Source organism: Hyperolius riggenbachi, chromosome 1 (genome assembly GCF_040937935.1).
Source record: "Hyperolius riggenbachi isolate aHypRig1 chromosome 1, aHypRig1.pri, whole genome shotgun sequence".
Classification (NCBI taxonomy): domain Eukaryota; kingdom Metazoa; phylum Chordata; class Amphibia; order Anura; family Hyperoliidae; genus Hyperolius; species Hyperolius riggenbachi.
Window position 1 is genome coordinate 515,784,438 of NC_090646.1, and position 19,882 is coordinate 515,804,319.

General features: G+C 42.8%; 1 protein-coding gene across 10 annotated transcripts in view; it reads right to left on the minus strand.

Moving 5' to 3' along the window:
- The window catches only part of PITPNM2 (phosphatidylinositol transfer protein membrane associated 2), a 437,162-nt gene that overhangs the window by 337,421 nt on the left and 79,859 nt on the right, over positions 1–19,882 (minus strand). The gene's annotated exons all lie outside the window — the stretch shown is intronic.

Below are 19,882 nucleotides of genomic sequence, written 5' to 3' on the forward strand. Positions count from 1 at the left end.
TAATTTATATGACTTCAGACTCTCTTTAAAGTAGAAAAGGGAAAAAGTTGACATGTCTGACAGATTTTGGTATAGTCCATGTCAGCCAGCCTCCCTACACGTTTGTACCCTACTTTGGCAGTTGGGCTGAGCAACTACCATTCAGTAAAGGTGCGTACACACGCACTACTGAAGCCAACGACGGCTCCGTCAGACCCTCCCGCAGGGCGGACTTTCAGCCGACAGTAGTGCGTGTGTACGCACTGTCGGCGGACTGATAAGGCTGTTCCTGAACGATCCGCTCAGCGTGTGTACGCACCTTAAGTGCTATTGTAAATAAATGATAACCCCCCACAAGGAGATAAGACTAGTCCAAAACCTGACAGAGGTCAGATTTTCATTAGCTCCTGCAAGTGACAGCAACATAGGAAGATAATAATTTATAGTGCATTGTACTCTAGAAAAAAAATGTACATTTTATGTGTATGTTATTTATTTATTTTTTTTGTGCTAGTTCCTTCAAAACGTACTCACTACTACACAGTGGCTAGACTTGGCAGCTCTTGAAACATGGTCCTAAAAGCTTTGCACACCACTGTAAACCTCCAGTGCCCGAGTTGCCTGGGTCCAAAGGTTTAAACCAATACTCTTATTCACACAGACTGAAATTTGCAACATAATTCTGACTGGCCACATTTTGACATGTTGGGTGGGCATGTCCTTTAAAGTATATTGAATGAAGCAACACCACAAAGCATACCACTGCAGTCAGCAAGCCCAACATGGTTCTAACCTTACCAAACACTACAAAACTGCAATAACATTTTTCCTTGGGTCAGAATATAAATGTACATGGATTTCTGCATGTATGTGCACATTTCCCTGTGCATTAGCAAGCATTATGGGCATGCTGCCTGAATTATTAATTAGAAGAATGTGCTTCCCACAGGCAGTAGGGTGCCAGGCAAGTACATGTTTTCAAACATGCTCGGTTTGTTAAAGCTCAAAGTTTCTAGGGAAAATATAAAGAAATACTAACCCCTGTCCAGCCATGTAAGCTGGGGGCATAAGGAAAAGGAACCAGAAAAGATGTGGCTTCCTTCCCAAATAAGCTAACCAACCCACATAACCTGAGAGAGAAGAAAGTTATTGTCCCTTCAAAATAAGACAACTGAAAACTGGCAGCCTAGATAGTGTAGTATACCAGTAGAGAAATATGGATATAGGAAACGGATGGTACCCGCAGACCCTGGTAGCCAGGACGACAACCCCCAATATTTACATGTAAGGTTCACCCATCCCCACTAGGGTCCAGGAAACTGATAATTGGTAGGTCGCACTCCAGGAATAATTTCTACGATATCTTGGCTCTGAATATAAAAATTCAACCTTCCAACTAAGGAAAGAGTACTAGACTGAGTAGGAGGGGCCCCAAACTGTACTAAAACAATTAAAAGCACTTAAAAAGGAGGCAGAAATAAGCGCACAAAAAGACAATGCATTTCATGGGTCAATCTACCTGCTTCTTCAGGTGTCAACTAGCTGTGTACAACTAACTGTCAGGAAGGAGAACCTCTCCATTGTACTCTCCATTACACTCATCCAGTTACAACCAAGTACTGTCAATGTCCATGTGTTTATAGTTTCACTCATTTATTCTCACTACAGGGACTCTTTAAGGATCCCATCATTAATCAAGACAGTGTACTAATCTAAACCGGACCAGTTGCAACTGGCCTTCGATTTATGGTTGCCAAAAAAGGAAAAAATAATTTCTAATTGGTTCCTATGGATTTCTGACCGCACTGACAAATTGTACAGGCCAGTGAGTGACAGCTGGATGACAATGACATTTCGAAGCAATTAAATTAGCTTTATAGCTGTATAGATCATACATAGTGGCTTTTTCTGACAAGTCTTCACCTTAAAAACTATCAATCTATTCTTGCCATTAGATCTCTCCCCCCCCCCCAACACTGGACTATATTTATATTTATAGCCAAACATACTAAAGCTATACAAAGCACAGGTCCAAAAAAAATACTGACAATGGCACAAAGACAATCCTATGCCAGTAATTAGGACCTCTCTACCTTAATGCCAAAAGAAATGGAAAAATGTTATTGGCCGGTACTACGCACTTGTAATGGGAACAGTTACAGCTAGTGTAGCTTTAGATCGTCGCAAAGGAGGGGGCTGCAGGGGATGTTGAAATATTAATTTCAACTTTAAAAGCTTGGAAATCATCACCAGACATATTGCAGAATGAAAGCTTGAATGTTACAGTGCCAAAAATAGAACGTTTTGCATGAAATTTGCAACCGTGACACATTTTGAGCACACAGATATTTAAAACAGTCTGTGGGCAAGCTTGGAAAAAATTAACATGTGCATTGCCAATGGAAAAACAGCGTGCAGAGTAAAGTAAACCTATAGATATCAGATATATGACAGGTAGGCTGTGGTGTCAGACTTTATGGCACAGAAGGCTCCAGAACTCCAGAGCTACACAAGTGATGCTCACTGTTCAGTTGGGCGAGTCAAATCTCCTGAGATCGCTTTGCTTCTGTCACAAAGGTTAAAATGAGAGATTTTGCATATGAAATTTTCAGCTCTGCAACTGAGCAATTGATCTCAAGTCACTCAGGACGCATTTATAAAGCAGTAACAGATTACTCGCCCCTTACTACTGCTCATAACAGCAAAAAAAAAAAAAAAAAAAAAACACAGCTTATGTATAAAAAGGGTGATAATTGTTTTGTGGCGTTAACCCCTGCTGCAACAAGCAATGTTTTTTCTCTCCCAGCTCCACACTAGTTTAAAAAGGTCAAGTAGTACAGACAATGCAATGTGACATAACTACCAATGAGAGAGCAGAAAGATATCCCATCTTCTTGGTGTCAGAAGCAGTGTTGGATTGAAGCATTGAGCAGCACAATGTATTTGATTTGATCACTTCTTGACAGAATTCAGCAGAGATTGAGTTTGCTGTGGTGTTGGGTTGACCAGCTTAATACATTGGGCCATTACCCATGTATGTAAAGAAGCCTTAGCAAATACACATTAAGAAGCTTGGTTTTCCTTCAAGCACCGCGGAGTCCACAAAAAGGATAAAAAAATTGACCTTCACCACAGTAAGTACTGCCAAAGATTTGTTCTGGTTGGTTGAGACTTCTGTTTAGTTGAATTCTGGATAACTGGGATTATGCAGTACGTACAGAGGTGGTAGACAAGTACATTTCACCGCAACTAATACACTGTTTCAAACAAAACAAATGTCCCTATGATTAATACAATGTATCTAGCAAAACATACAGCAATTAGAAGAAATAAAACCTAGAGAGTTCTACCCTTTTGAGCCTTCAAACTAAAGGAATGGGTAAAAAAAGAGAGGCGGAAAGTCAATGAGTAAGCAAGATGTATGCTCAGAGTTTGTGGAAGAAGCTGAGCTTGGTCAGAGGCCAAAGGTTATTGCTTAAGTAGATTGTATGCATGTATAAAAAAGTGAATTTGAAAAGCACAGCCGAATAAATATATAATAAATAAAGTTACATACCCTACATATTTGAATATAAGCCGATCTGAGTATAGGCTGCCCCCCCCCTCCCCCGCCCAACTTTTACATAACAAAATCTGGAAAACAAATTATGCACGAGGGTAGGAAAACAGAAGCATTGGTCTGTAGTAAATCTTAAAAATTACTAAGTAAAGTTTATTTCCGAAGTTGTGTCCTTTACACCCCCACCATCGCCATGTGCAGTGTTGCAGGACAAATAGTGACTGTGTTATCCTCCTCCTGCGCCACCAGATTGGACTGTGAGGTAGTTGTGGACATACCTCCCCATTTTAATTAACAACTCCATGGTGCAAAGTGTTTCACGGGATGATTCCCCCTTCAGGCGGCAAATAAGGAGTACTCTATGATTTAGTTGGCCAAGTGCCCTGTACCCACCGCACCACTTGCCATAAGGTTTTGCACCCTTATCCTCTGTCGATCTCAGGTCAAGCTGTACGCACAAACATTAAATAAAAGCAGCACAGCAGTCCAGCACATCCGCCTCCCTTACTTTATCTTGGTCCAGAGTGTGCAGTGAGACATTCTGGTGGATACAGACTCACTAGGGGGAAAACGTGCATGGTAGTGCTGATACCTTTTTACTTTTATCCCACAATTTTGACCTTTAAAGAGAATCTGTATTGTTAAAATTGCACAAAAGTAAACATACCAATGCGTTAGGGGACATCTCCTATTACCCTCTGTCACAATTTCGCCGCTCCTCGCCGCATTAAAAGTGGTTAAAAACAGTTTTTAAAAGTTTGTTTATAAACAAACAAAATGGCCACCAAAACAGGAAGCAGGTTGATGTACAGTATGTCCACACATAGAAAATACATCCATACACAAGCAGGCTGTATACAGCCTTCCTTTTGAATCTCAAGAGATCATTTGTGTGTTTCTTCCCCCCTTCTGCTCTCATGCACTGAAGTTTCAGGCTGCTCTTTTCTTCCTGCAAACAGCTTTGCCCTTGTCTGTAATTACTCAGTATGTGAAAGCCCAGCCAGCTCAGAGGAAGATTTATCCAGCTTGTAAAAGATAAGAGAGAAGAGAGAAGCTGCTCTAATCTAAATAATACACAGGCAGTGTGCAGAGAGGGGCCTGGAAGTCCCCCTTCATAGCAGAACCACAACACTGAAGAACTTGGCAGCCTTCCAGACACAGGCCGACAAGTCTGACAGGGGAAAGATACATTGATTTATTACAGAGACTGTTATAGTAGAAAGTGCTGCAGTAAGCCAGAACACATTAGAATAGCTTTTGGAACTTGTAGGATGATAAAAAACAGGATGCAATTTTTGTTACGGAGTCTCTTTAAGTCCCAGCCGCCATGTGCAGCGTTACAGTATTGGAGACTGTTATCCTTCCCCCTGCTCTGCCATATCAAACTGTGTTTAAGACCTTTAATGTGGTCTCTGCCCCCTTCCCCCATCTGAGTGTCCCCGTCAGGATATGCAGAGCAGTGTAATTGCATCTTTTACTGCTCAATGCTGCAGTTTGAGGAGACCCCAGCGCCCGCTATTTTATCAAGCAACTACGGCTCCAGAATTTTCTTTTATAGCCGCTAACCGCAGCTATTAACAAAGGTGACTATGGCGGCATCCAAACCTCCCTGGGCTTAAATTTCCAGGTTTTGGTCGATGAATGTTATCATTACACAGCACTGCTCACATAGCGGGAAAAGCGTGGCGCAGAATCCTGTATAAAATGCATCCTGATGCATGCTGATATCCAAGGGGATCCTAAGATTTTTGCACAATGCTCTTTTATAATATATAGTATTCATCAAATAACCTACAGTAACTATGACCTAGCTGCTATAACAGCATTTCACAGAATGCAATTATGAAAAACAAAAAAATATGCATTAAAAACTTTCTTGCAAAATCAAATACTGCTTATTGTGTTGGATTGCAAGTGGCCAGCTCCTCATCACTGAAAGCCTGAAGTCTCCTTGCAACTGGTTTTAGCTGCACTGTAAGCAGGAATCTCACACTCACTACAGAAGAATAAGATGGGTTATACAAAAATGAAAATTCAAAAAGGTTACATCCACCAACCAGAGGACTGTTGCCATGCTTGCAAAAAAACATAATTCAGTATGTTTTAATAACAAAACACTACGATAAGGGTGGTATATAAAGGATGTCCATACATTTATTAGTATAAAGCACTGCAGAAGATATCAATGTAATATACCGGTAAATACACAACAACAACAATAATAATAATATTATACGCAGTATTTTTAAAACAAAAGTAGAGTTACACTTCAATCACTGGTCACTGCCTGACAGGAGCTTGCAGCCAGGTTGCCCTACAGTTTCCACCATTAGTACTGAATGGGGATGTTACTAGCAGCAGGAGGCTCAAAGCATTTTCAATGTCACAGCAGGTCCCAGGAATGGAACACTGTGATTGGCTCATGGTCATGTGACAATCCTCTGTAAACATTGTGCATGAATCTACGCCTAATGTGGACCTTTAGCCCATTGAATTGTGGCAAAGCAAACTCTCATGATATTAAGGGTAAATTTATAGGAAATGCAGGCAGTGTTGGACTCAACCCCCCCCCCCTGCAGTGCATGTGCAGTCACATGTAGCTGGATGTCGCAATTGTTCTGTGCTTGCAAAGTATCCTAGAAATCAAGAGGAACAGATAATATTCCTGCAGTGTCTTGGCTATAAACAGTTGAAAAACATTGTAGGAGGAATTGTCAAATTTTCTTCTGTGAATAATGGACATAAAATGTTGAATTTTCAGTGTCCAATCCACATCGGCAGCGGAGGTTGCTGTGTATCTACCACCCATGGTGTTCCCTCAGCAGCTGACAGCTATCACAGCAGCTAGAGTTTTCACAGCGCATGAGTCAGTGCTGCGCAGGCTTGCTGCTGACTGAATGTGACCCGCTACATTCAAACAGGTTTAAAACAGCCATGCGGCCAAAACCATCTTCTATGGAATATCAAAAACAGTACAACATTTGTGTTTGAACACAAGGGATTCAAAAGTTCCTAACAACTGTATTCTGACGCCATAAAATGGACCTAATGCCAGGGGAGCACCGCTTGTTATTCTATTAGCACCATGCGCATTACCAGGATTCCGTGTGTTGCTATGGTAACATGCATGGCACTCAAAGGCTTTGAGGGGGGTGGGGGAGGTTGGCTCCCCTGGCATTAGGACTGGTAAAATTGCCAGGCTTACCTGCATCAGGCCTTATGTCTCCAAGTTATGAAACAGGCCAGTCATGTAGGGGTTAAAGAGGTTAAGTATAGTCTAAGCAAATTATTCAAACTGGGGATGGTTTGTCACAGCTATGATCTTTAATTAGACACTGTGTATTTTTAGTGGCCACTTCCTTCCTTCACTGTGGTTCAACTAAAGCAACCACTTTTGAAAAGTCATTAATATAGTGTGCTGACAGCATTCCTCCAGTTTAGGGCACATCAAATCCAATATTATTAAGGGCCCTTTTCCACTGCACAGCGATTCAGCAAAATCGCAAAACACTATTTTTAAATCACTAGGTTTTGCAATTAACATTGGAATTGTGGTAGGTATTTCCCACTAGCGCGATTTGGTTTTGTCTAAATCGCGATGGCATTCGGGAGCGATTATTACCATGATTTTGTAATAAAAGTGCATTGCGTATGCAAAATCGCAATTGTGTAAAAGAATTAGTGACAAAAAGCAATCGCTTAGCGATTGCAATTGCTAGCGGAAAAGGGCCCTAATAAGAGTAGCTGCAAGAGAAAACAAGTCCTAAGGCTTAAAGTTGTTATGTACCCTATTTACATCAACATACGGACAAAGGTTTTTGCATTATATACAAATTACTCTCACAAGCATATTAAAAATAGATAAAAAGCATCCCATAGCTTTTATTCCAAAGTAGGCCTGCCTTACCTCTATCCGGTCTGAACATGCCACAGCCTTTCATTTTTATTCTGAGTATTCCCGGAGTGTTTGCAAATAAGAACTTGCCCGCTCCTGAAGAAAAACTATATTGGCAGCCACAACCTATGATGCACATTAAATGCTTGACTAAATTTGGTAAAACACTGAACAATATTAAAACAGCTATAACTCATTACTGTGTCCCAAAAGTCAGAGCTAATGTGGAGCAGAATATATATACAGTATAGTCCCTTTATAGTAAATGCCAAGGGACCAGGAAATTTATATATATATATATATATATATATATATATATATATATATATATATATATATATATATATATATATATATATATATATATATATATATATATATATATATATATATATATATATGTTTATTTTTTTATTCCAAGTCGGTCGTGGTCTACGTCTATATGTCCCTTCATTCCTCTGCCCTATCCAAAGTTTTACAGACTTCTTTAGCTCACAGTGGTGTAAGTTGCTCGTGCTTTTTAAGTAAGCCCACCCACCGAAGACCCCACTTTTTTCCATAGATTTTTTTTGGGGGGGAAATTTCAAACTACTGCCACTCCTACAGCTCTCAAGCTAAACTCCTCAAACCCGGGTTACATCGTTATGGGCTCAACCTGTAAAATTTGGTTACATTTTGGGGGTTCACAAAAGTGGGTGGAGCCAAAACAGCCAATCAGATTTCCCCAACTGAATTCAATGGAAAAATGTAAACCACTGACATTCTCACAGTATTAAAGCCAGAGTCCCCTAACTTGGCATAGTTGGTCAATCTGATTGGTCTAATCATGCAATTCTATTGGTCCAATCTGTTTGGCCCAATCATGTTATTTTATTGGTCCAATGTGATAGGTGCAATACTGGATGGCACATGCATGATGTCCAAAGAGATGGCATGCACACTCCTACCTTGTGCAGTGTATGGCCCACTACTAGCTAGCACATAGATTTATTCAATTCAGGGACACTTTAAGCACAACTGTTTGACTAAGGGCCCTCATAAGCTTTAAAAGTGTAAGATGGGCTTGTTTTGCACCAATGTATCAAATATAAAAAGAAAATGTCGTACAAGAGAAATCGGCGCAGGAGACTTGGGCGCAGGATACAGCCTGTATGGCTTATCCTGCTCCTGTGCCAATTCCCATTGATTTTAAATACTATTCTCCCTCCAGGCCGCCATGGATGGTGGGGAATGAAATAATTCAGCTTCCAGCAATTGCTGGAGGCCCGAATTATACTATTTTATTGGTACCTTGAGTTCAGTCTTCTGACGGCACTGCTGTGCCCAAGTCTCCTGCGCTGGTATGGCAGTGTTCAAAGGTAATGGGCCTTTTCAATGTAGGACAACACTGTGTACATATTATGTTTTGAAAGGGTAAATTCTTATTTAGCAGCTTTAAAATATGTTCATCGCTGTATTTATTATACTGATCTGTGTATTAACCAGCAGAGGGAGATCTTTACTTTGCTGTAATCACTCTGCCTGCCTATAGAATCTGTACATATAGTGACCAAATATGGCTGCCTCAATGTAATATAACCACAGACTATACTTAGGCCTCTTCTATATTCATGGTTTTCTATGGTGGTAAACATGGGTTTTTTATACCCACTCAGTGAGAAAACAAATGAGGCCACGCACACATAACTGTCAGGGGTGGCATGGTTGGGGATGAAATAAAAAAACAAAGCGCAATTTCATTCACGTAATACCCACTAACCTCTAACCATTATGAACAATCGCATGGAACACTGCACAGGGCCAGCCCTTCCACAAGGCACAGCAGCAACTAGCCACAGGCAATGACAAATGGAGTGGAGAAGTAATGTTCAACAAATTAATTTGTCCAATTGTGCAATCTGATTGGTTTAATCTTGCTACACAGGTTGGCGCACACAAACATCATCCGCATGTCACCAGTTATTTATATATATATATATATATATATATATATATATATATATATATATATATATATATATATATATATATATATATATATATATATATATATACACACACACACACACACACACGGAGTGAAAGACCTGTGGCCCATATGCAATTAACTTTTTCTCCTGAGTTTTCTCCTAAGTGATATTTTCACATCTTTTCAATAAATGCCTTTTAAACCACCAGCAAGCAAGAAAATACTCAAAATAATTTTGAGAGTACTTTTTTAAACTTTTTCTATGGCAAAGTACTGAAAAGTTATTTTAAAAAACAGAAGAGAAAATGAAAAATTCTCTCGTAGGAGAAATAGTTGCCCTAACAATCAAAGAGGATAACTGAGAATATGAGGTATCGGGAGTCAGTGAGCCATATTCAAGGTAGCAGTGTATGACCTGCTCTGCACTACAATACTATACCAGTTCAGGTCTGTGATCAGAGTCCTAGGGTCATATTATAAATACTATACCAGTTCAGGTCTGTGATCAGAGTCCTAGGGTCATATTATAAATACTACACCATTTCAGGTCTGTGATCAGAGTCCTAGGGTCATATTATAAATACTACACCATTTCAGGTCTGTGATCAGAGTCCTAGGGTCATATTATAAATACTACACCATTTCAGGTCTGTGATCAGAGTCCTAGGGTCATATAAATACTACACCATTTCAGGTCTGTGATCAGAGTCCTAGGGTCATATTATAAATACTACACCATTTCAGGTCTGTGATCAGAGTCCTAGGGTCATATTATAAATACTACACCATTTCAGGTCTGTGATCAGAGTCCTAGGGTCATATTATAAATACTACACCATTTCAGGTCTGTGACAGAGTCCTAGGGTCATATTATAAATACTACACCATTTCAGGTCTGTGATCAGAGTGCTAGGGTCATATTATAAATACTACATCATTTCAGGTCTGTGACAGAGTCCTAGGGTCATATTATAAATACTACATCATTTCAGGTCTGTGATCAGAGTCCTAGGGTCAGAATATTTATACATCTGTTTCGCTTATAATTAGAGATGTCGCGAGCCTCCGATTTTCAGTTCGCGAACCCTGTTTGCGAACCTCCGCGTAAAGTTCGGTTCGCGAAAAAGTTCAATGGGATGCGAACTTCAAAATTTTCAATTTATGCTCAGTCCAAAAGAAAAACAACATTTATATCATGTTTTTCTCCTGGTAGACTCAAAGCACCAGATCTGGGGATTGAACCCATGGTAGGTAACTAACATATCCATTATACCACCAACACTTCTAGCTGAAGCTAGCCTAGCATGTATAATTTATGCTCAAGTCCCAAAGAAAAATAACATTTATATCACACTTTTCTCCTGGCGGACTCAAAGCACCAGAGCTGCAGCCACTAGGGCACGCTCTATAGGCAGTAGCAGTGTTAGGAAGACTTGCCTAGGGTCTCCTACTGAATAGGTGCTGGCTTACTGAGCAGACAGAGCCACGATTCGAACCCTGGTCTCCTGTGTCAGAGGCAGAGCCCTTAACAATTACACCATCCAGCCACTGCTTAAGGATATGTAGCCAGGCATGGCCTTGCCACCACCAACACTACATGCTGAAACCAGCCTAGTATGTACTATTTATGCTCAATCCATTTATGCGCAAAGATACAATTCCGCGGAAAGCGGTGACCATCCCTACTAGAAAGAGAAAGAGAGAGAGAGAGAGAGAGAGATGAATCTACCTGGCTATCTGGGGTTCTCTTTGGACAACTGTTGAACACGAAAGGCAAGGCCATGCTACATATCCTTAAGCAGTGGCTGGATGGTGCTACATATCCTTAAGCAGTGGCTGGATGGTGTAATGGTTAAGGGCTCTGCCTCTGACACAGGAGACCAGGGTTCGAATCTCGGCTCTGTCTGTTGAGTAAGCCAGCACCTATTCAGTAGGAGACCTTAGGCAAGTCTTCCTAACACTGCTACTGCCTATAGAGTGTGCCCTAGTGGCTGCAGCTCTGGCGCTTTGAGTCCGCCAGGAGAAAAGCATGATATAAATGTTATTTTTCTTTTGGACTGAGCATAAATTGTACATGCTGGGCTAGTTGCAGCTAGCTTCAGCTAGAAGTGTTGGTGGTATAATGGATATGTTAGTTACCTACCATACACTGATACCTGGGTTCAATCCCCAGCTCTGGTGCTTTGAGTCTGCCAGGAGAAAAGCATGATATAAATGTTATTTTTCTTTTGGACTGAGCATAAATTGTACATACTAGGCTAGCTGCAGCTAGCTTTCAGCTAGAAGTGTTGGTGGTTTAATGGATATGTTAGTTACCTACCATACACTGATACCTGGGTTCAATCCCCAGCCATGGTATGTTAGCTGGCTTTTGAAATACTGGAATTCCCTGGCAGATAAGACCCTCCTCCCTCTGGTAGGAGGGAATAGGTAGAAGGGTAGAAGGGAGGAGGGAAGCAGCTGTCCCTTAAATAATTAGTGTAGGCAGACAAGTGAGTCAAATGGTATAAGGACCTTGCTTGGAGGAGGGAGGGGGGGCGGGCCTCCAGCAGTGAGAGCAGTGTGTTTGCCAATAATGTGCCTGCTGACCGTGATGTAGAGGGTGAAAGTTTTGCTCAATAGAGCTTTATGGGGTGAATCGAATTTCCGCGAAAGTTCACCTGGTGCAGGCGACCGCGAACCCCCAAAGTTCGCCTGGAACCGTTCTCAGGCGAACCGTTCGCGACATCTCTACTTATAATTGCCCTTTTTCTAGCCTCATGAGGAGTAACTTACCAACTGTATGATTATGACATGGTTCACAACTTCACACATAAATCTGTACATTTCCGGTCCAGCCCAGTCCAGTCATTTATGCATCAGTTTTTTATTAGTTTTACCTGACAGGACTGGAACTGTACACCTTATGTGTGAACCAAGTCATACAAAACTGATGCAAAACTGACAGGGCAGGACCAGCAATGTAGAGATTTATGTGTGAGCCAAGCCACAAAAAAATTATACAAAAAGGCAGTTTAAAAAGTGTAATGGCCCATACTCACGGGCGAGAAATGTGGCCTGTCGCCAGCACACGTGAGCGTGTGGGCGACAGGCCGGCGACAGCTTCTCGCCAGGTCCCTCCGCGTACACACGCGGAAGAGGGACCAGCGGCAAGGCGGAAGCTGTCGCTGACGTTCCTCCTCCCCCCGCCGGAAGCTCCATGTACCTACATGGAGGTTGCTGTCGCTAGTCCGCGTACTCACGCGGACTAGCGACAGTTGCGGCGGGGGGGCAGCGGCGACTGTCGCCATGCGATTGAAAGTTTCAATCGCATGGCGACATGAGCGGCGGGCGACAGTTCGCGCGCGCCGCGTGTTGAGGCGACAAAAGTCCCTCGTGAGTATGGGCCATAAGAACGTTTACCATAGTCCGCTCAGCACAGGCCAACGTTATTAACAGACAATGGAATGGGAGCTAATCAATATTCATTAGTCAGAACAGATTCCGAAATGGAAGCTGTAGTGATCTTAATGAAGCAAAGTTTCCTAATTATGTGTTCACGCTTCTCCAACTGTAAGAATAATTGCAGAAGCAAAGGTCCCCATGCCACTATGCACAGCAATGCATCTGCAGATATGTATAACACATTCTGCTGTATACTGTATATGGAAGATATCTTGTTGACTCCTACAAGCATTAATGCCTTTTTTTTGTGTTTGTTTGTTGCACTAAGAGGTACAGACAAACCAGCATGTTCATGGTGAACCAGAACTCATTGGGTGGTCCAAAAAGCCCTCTTACTAAAATGCTATGGAAAACAAAAGTATGTTTTCTTAAAACAGAAAGTATTTGTGATAATTCAAGTTGAAGTGAGCTCTGAGAAGTCTCCTAGTGCATCACTGCTGAAATATGCAAATCAACGATCAAATCAATAGATGACTACCGTGAAATGCGTATATTTTAAAATAAAACTAATTAAACCAAAACAAAATTCAAAAAACTAAAGATAACATCTGGCCTAACTGAAGAATAACATTTGGTTCTGGCAAGCTCTGAACATCACAAAGTACACCAGAAAAGCTGCAGGCCACTACCGGAAATACTGAAACATGTGGTAGTGGCTACTATCACTTTATCACACTGGTTGTCAATGTAGTGCTTATAGTGCTCACTAGGGAAAACTCCCAGTGACTGCTGATCTCTTTTCTGGGTCATACTGCTTATTTATAGTGTGAGGAGGAGGAGGCCATTAAGGTGTTACATTTTATGTGAAACAAACTGATACAGTCAGGGGGATCCCAAACACAGTAACATTTTTCTTTATAAAAGGGAGCTTTTAGCTATATTTGTAAAATTTGTAAGCCCTTCTGAGGGAGAGTTAGTGATAAGACTATGTACTCTGTAAAGAGCTGGGGAAGCTGTGGGACTGACAGGAAGGAAAATAAGACTACAATAACAGCAGGAGTGATAGAGGAACCAGTTTGCTGATGGCAGTGGCAGTGGAAAAGTGCAAAATGGGGCTTGGATTATAGACAAATAGTTTTACATTACATAATATACATAACATCCATCAGATATATATTTTAGCAAACTAGGCTACAAGGCAAGCAAGGTCATTTTCAGTCAATGGGTCAACAGCAGCAATTGTGAACATGTATTCCAGGCCTGGGCATTTAATAGAGACATGAGATATCTACGTCCTGTGAGGCAGTGAATGCAACACGAAAGTGAACATAAAGGATGCTTTGCTTATATTGTTTGTTCTTACCAACTTCTGAATTATTAATACATTAATTACCAATTCCAGCTAATACAAAGCACATGTTGTCCTTAAAAGCAAAGCAGTTGAGTCAATGCCAATTACAGCCAAGAATGGCTCCTATTTGCAGTTACTGGGTTGTGTAAACGGACAAAGGCAGCGGCTTTCACAACTTGAAACCACAAACATACAGTGCCACACGAGAAGCAGAATCACCTTCAGTCTGGAACAATGATTATTCTAGGCCAATCGTAAGGAGAACATGCAATGTTACAGAGAACAATAATTTATATGTGTATTATTATATAGAGTGCTATCCTCTTCCATTATGTCCATGTTAATCCTGGTGTTCTGCAAGATTTCCAGGTAAAACTAATAAAAACGTAGGTACTCAAACTGGCTCTTTACTGAGAGATTAGGAAAATTGCTGACTTGGTTCTAAAAAGAAAAAAAATACTAATTTCTTTGGCTACCACATAGGTCTCCTGGTTTCCACAGTTTCTGTCATATACTGGCATGAAGCATTCATTCTGGGTTAAGCTATGTACACACTATAGCGTCTCGGCCAAAAAACTTAGGAGCCTATACAAAGTGAAGAGCTACACCGTTCTTTAAAACTTTGTGTAATGATTGTGGAATTCTCTCCGTGATCAGCGCACAAGACGTGCGGTGACACTGCGGAAATCCTCCACAAGCGTATAATTTGCGGGAACCCAGCAAAAGGTGCAATGCACCTGTAGAGGGAAAATTCCTGTCGACAGGGGGAGCTGTGGAGTGCAGAGGAACAGCTCCTCTGCCCTACCACACACGCCAGACAGGAATTGCACGAAGGGACAGAACGCAATCGCAAGAGAGGCAATTGAGAATGAGCACAGAGACAGATTGTATGTGTGTGCACCAAACTAGTCGCGAGAGGTGCGATCGCCAGACGTGACACAAGGTTACAGCAAGGCAGAGCACGAGAGTAGCAAAGGCACAGCAAATCATACAATGAGGAGATACGGAAAATAACAAACGCTAGCTAAACGCGAACACCGCACTCATTCGCAACAGTGCACGTGTTTATGCGCGGTCTCCCCGTGATAAGCACAATAGAGACAAACACGCCTAACTAACCACCGACAGACAAACATGAAACAGAGGACACGAGCGCTTGCTTAATGGTTACCTCACCGAGCCTCCAGCAAGCGTTCGTAGCAGACAAGACAGATACACGAAAGCAGGAATAAACGAGAGATAGGATCCACAGCACTAGTGCAAGGCGAGTGCGATCCAGGCAGACAGAACAGAAGGATCCACAGCACTAGCGCAAGAGGCTGGTGCGATCCAAGTACAGAGTAGCAGACCAGAAGGATCCACAGCACTAGCGCAAGATGCTAGTGCGATCCAGGTACAGAGTAGCAGAACAGAAGGATCCACAGCACTAGCGCAAGATGCTAGTGCGATCCAAGTACAGAGTAGCAGAACAGAAGGATCCACAGCACTAGCGCAAGATGCTAGTGCGATCCAAGTACAGAGTAGCAGAACAGAAGGATCCACAGCACTAGCGCAAGATGCTAGTGCGATCCAAGTACAGAGTAGCAGAACAGAAGGATCCACAGCACTAGCGCAAGAGGCTGGTGCGATCCAGGGAAACAGATCAGAAGGGGCTACCAGTAACAACCGCTGTTCCGGTTAGCACCCAGACACACAGAACGATTCCTGTTGACCCCCGCTGGGACAGGACAATTGCAACAGACAAACAAAACAGATATACAATCCTAACTGCACTAGGGAAACCTGCCTAGTGCAGTTCCAGGGATTACTCTAGGCTAATCTTCAACAAAGAGCAAGGCTGACACTCCAGGCAAGTGTTACACAGGATCTAACTCTTATGACCAGCCAAGGTCTGTGATATCACATGGTATATATAGAGCAGGCCTACAAGGGATGTGGCTAGGCAATTTGCATGACAAACGTATGCAAATTCTTCAGCAGCAGCAAGCTGAAAAACTGACAAAAGGTCTCTCTTCCAGAGACCTGCAGAATGCAGACCTGAACAATGGTCAAAAAGCTGCCTGCCTGCACAGGCAGCTGAGCAGATCATTACACTTTGATTTTGAATGTGCACATTCTAATGTCCATTAACCAGGAATTTAAAAACTTCATACATTTTCTTTGTATCCTATATCAATATTTTAGTGTTATACAATTTCATTACATACACCAAAATGCTGACCACAGCTTTATGCAATCTGGATTAAATGGCTATAAAATGTTGGCTATATAGACATTTTGAAGGATGGATATGTATGGCTCTGCCCACTGTCCTAAAGCAATTCATTATGGTCTTGATTTCTGGGAGAATGCTGGAAATGACCTGAAACGTCAAAACATCAATCTAAAGCATAGGTGCCCAATAGGTCGATCGCAACCTACCGGTAGTTCGTGACCGCCTATTTGGTAGATCGCAGCCTCTTGGCGGTGTCCCATCGCATTTTGCGACCGGCAGCTGTCCCATCAAATTCTGCTGCCGGCCAATAGGAAGCGGGGAGGAGAGAGGAGGCGCGGCTGAAGAGAGGCAAGGGGCGGTTCTGCCATGACGCGACGTCATGGCTGGGGGCGGTGCCGGGCACAACACATACACGCACGCATGCTTCACTCACTCGCGCTGCCCGCCGGAGCGCTCCATCAGCCGCCGACATGTTTCTAATCTGCCCTGCAGCTGAAAGAGGGGAGACCAGACATCGCTGCTGTACCCAGCTACCTATGCTAAAGTCACCTGTACCCAGCTACCTATGCTGAAGGCACCTGTACCCAGCTACCTATGCTACAGGCACCTGTACCCAGCTATTTGCTAAAGGCACCTGTACCCAGCTACCTATGCTACAGGCACCTGTACCCAGCTACCTATGCTACAGGCACCTGTACCCAGCTACCTATGCTACAGGCACCTGTACCCAGCTACCTATGCTTAAGGCACCTGTACCCAGCTACCTATGCTAAAGGCACCTGTACCCAGCTACCTATGCTAAAGGCACCTGTACCCAGCTACCTATGCTGAAGGCACCTCTACCCAGCTACCTATGCTGAAGGCACCTGTACCCAGCTACCTATGCTGAAGGCACCTGTACCCAGCTGCCTATGCTAAAAGCACCTGTACCCAGCTACCTATGCTAAAGGCACCTGTACCCAGCTACCTATGCTAAAGGGACCTGTACCCAGCTACCTATGCTTAAGGGACCTGTACCCAGCTACCTATACTGGAGGCACTTGTACCTAGGGGCTGTTCATGACCGGGGGGGGGTTCTGCAATATTGGTAGATCTTCTGGGCTCGGCAAATTTTAAAGTAGCTTGCGAGCCGAAAAAGTTTGGGCACGCCTGGTTTAAAGGATACCAGACCCCTCCCCCTGTGCCCGCAGCTACAAAATTGTCAGATGGGCGTGTCTAGCCATGATGTAGCTGCGGGCACAGGGGGAGAAGGAAGTAAATACTGTGCATGCACGGCGCAGCATTTCCATTGTGGAGGCTGGGGTCGGGAGCCGCTAATGGGGTCTAGAACGGGGGAACGGAGGCACACAGGTTGCAAACAAGGGAGCGGTAAGTGAGGGCTCACACCCTCATGACAGCATACCATGTCTTTTTTGTATTGTGGCTATGGCTCTGGTATCCTTTAAGAAAGCAATACAATAACATCAGTACTTCAATCACATAAAAACTTAAGAAGGTTGTTGCCTATGCAAACTATGTTCAGAAACTCTTGTACTTCAGTATTTGCTGATCTATCAAAATGGTTCTCAAAATTGCACAAAAATACACTTAAAGAGAACCCGAGGTGTGTTTAAAGAATGTTATCTGCATACAGAGGCTGGATCTGCCTATACAGCCCAGCCTCTGTTGCTATCCCAAACCCCACTAAGGTCCCCCTGCACTCTGCAATCCCTCATAAATCACAGCCGTGCTGTGAGGCTTTGTTTACATCTGTAGTGTCAGTCTCAGCTGCTCCCCCGCCTCCTGCATAGCTCCGGTCCCTGCCCCCGTCCCTTCCCTCCAATCAGCAGGGAGGGAAGGGATGCAGGCGGGGACTGGAGTTCTGCAGGAGGCGGGGAGAGCAGCAGACTGACATTATAGAGATAAACACAGCCAGCTCTGACAAGCGGTTTGTCAGCAGCGTGGCTGTGATTTATGAGGGATTGCAGAGTGCAGGGGGACCTTAGGGGGGTTTGGGATAGCAACAGAGGCTGGGCTGTATAGGCAGATCCAGCCTCTGTATGCAGATAATATTCTTCAAACCCACCTCAGGTTCTCTTTAAGGTCTTTTAAGTTCCCTTCCACCTCACAGGTCTTCATTCTAATAAAAAAGTGAAAAAAGTAATTATTTCCAAAAGTAAAAGAAAACCATCCTGCTGCTATTTGATATAGCCAACTGATTTTGAAGGACCACAAGTGTGTGTGTGTGTGTGTGTGTGTGTGTGTGTGTGTGTGTGCGTGCGTGCGTGCGTGCGTGCGTGCGTGCGTGCGTGCGTCTAGCCCAATCGCTTAAAGAACCAAACTAGACAGTCTGTGACACTCCAGCTATTGCCACGCAACGGACAACATGACCTCCCAGGCATAATGAAAAGAGATGGTTTAGAAATGTCTTAATCCTGTCTAATAATGAATCCTTTAGTTCTGTAGCTGCTCATCAGCTAGAATGTCATGTGTAGCTTAATCCAGAACTACAGTATGTGGACCACTTAACTCCTTTAGTATCACCGGCACTAAGAGTCAAAGACAGATTACTTTGTTCTTAGAAACTACACTACGCAGGTTAGAACATTAGTGTAATCAAATTGGGTGCATTAATTGATTGCATGACATTTGGGGTGGTTAATTGTTACAGTCTCAGAAGCAGCTCTGATGTAATTATGAGGAGTCTCTACATCAAATTTGCTAAAGAAAGAAGCTGCTTTGCAGGACGTGGTTTGGGATCAATATACTAATTTACTAGGCTAGAAAATGCTCCTAATCAGCTATTGCACTTCACCAGAGTCTTTCAATCAGCAGCTGTCGTCAGCTTTGTGCAATTCACACTGACCTACATGGCTGGAGCAGCTCTACAGATCTATTACACCGACACACAGAGAAGCCCCGGCTGAGAAAGGCCATCAACAAAGAATACTTAAAAAAATACACAAATAGGATATATTCAAAATATGGTAGGAAAATGTAGCCATGATCTCAAGATATTTTTCATCTTTATCTTCCATGATCTTTCAGAGCTTAGCAGATGCAGCCAAACATGAAATGTGACGGCAGCCTTAATGAAAGTGTCAGCCTTTCCTAAGCAGGAAACCATACGCCACTTACAGAGCATCAGGGGAATATCTGCCTGAAAAAAGACGTCAGGGGTCACCCAAGGAAGAGCAAGGTCTACAATATCCAAAGTCTAAGCAGTTATCTGCACCATTTTTTACACTGCGCACTGCATCTTATTCATAGTTACATAGTTATTTGGGTTGAAAAAAAAGACATACGTCCATCGAGTTAAACCAGAGAACAAAGTACACCAGCCTGCTCCCTCACATATCCCTGTTGATCCAGAGGAAGGCGAAAAAACCTTACAAGGCATGGTTCAATTAGCCCCAAAAGGGAAAAAATTCCTTCCCGACTCCAGATGGGAATCAGATAAAATCCCTGGATCAAGATCATTAGGAATTACCTAGTAATTGTAGCCATGGATGTCTTTCAACGCAAGGAAAGCATCTAAGCCCCCTTTAAAT